Consider the following 1,048-nt stretch of genomic DNA (forward strand, 5'->3'; position numbering starts at 1 on the left):
AGTGGATTGCAAAGGAATGCAGAGGAAATGATTGATTAGTCCTTTGAAACTAACTCAGTTAAATTCAATGGAATAACCAATCATCTCCACTGCATTCCTTTGAAATGCATTCCACGCACAACAAGAGGCTGAGCATTTCCGCATAAAAGCGTGTTAATGAACCAGTTTTTCACTGAGCGAGATTTATACCCTAGTGTTCGACACAATCAAGAAACCAACTTTTTTCCAATCAATAAAGATAGAAACTTTGCTGTCTAAAACGTTTTTTTCTGGTTGTAAAATTTATTCGCATGTTTCTAAGTGTTTGTTTAGACGAAAATGTTTACCAAAATGAAGTAATTGTATTAGCTTACTTTTTTATCAAGACTTTAAAATACACAAACCTGTTATCAGTAACTATTATCAGAACGTCTGGTGAAAATAAAATGAGTTTTCATATTGTTATCATAAAATAATTTCGCCATTGGAACAGTACTTAAAAAAGGGGAAAACATCATTTAAAATATCAAAAAAATTACCGCGGACAGGTGGAAGCTACGAGAGGGTAAGACACTGTATTTAATATTTAGCTTACCGCTTATAATCTACTTTCTTTTAAAGAGGCAGAATCATAAACATGCTATTAACATTCTTTATTCTAAGAAATTATTACCAACTATGTTTGTTTTGTGTTCATTGTGATCAATTGAGAACAAAGATGAAAAATAGTTTCTAGGCTTGTATGCTTATTGGACAAGGGAAAAGTTCGAACAGCCAAATACATCTTTTTTTTTTCCACAGACGTGTTTGTTCAGCTGCTAGTTATTTCTTGGCAAATAATCAGTTCTTAAAACAAGATAAAACAAGAAATTTCGATGAACATGATACGACAAAAATTTTAGAAGAGAAGTTTTCAAAGGGCCGTTATGTGATAATAAATTATTAACAACTGGAGTGTTGTCGCTCCTGAAGAGGTCTGTTATCTTTTAAGCATTGTTTCGTGATTGGACATTTGCAGTTGTTTTGGTTTTTCGATCCAACAATATGATTGTTATGTTTCCCTGTTTAG

The sequence above is a fragment of the Oculina patagonica genome, chromosome 2 (assembly GCF_052425735.1).
Source record: "Oculina patagonica isolate OP01 chromosome 2, crgOcupat, whole genome shotgun sequence".
Classification (NCBI taxonomy): domain Eukaryota; kingdom Metazoa; phylum Cnidaria; class Anthozoa; order Scleractinia; family Oculinidae; genus Oculina; species Oculina patagonica.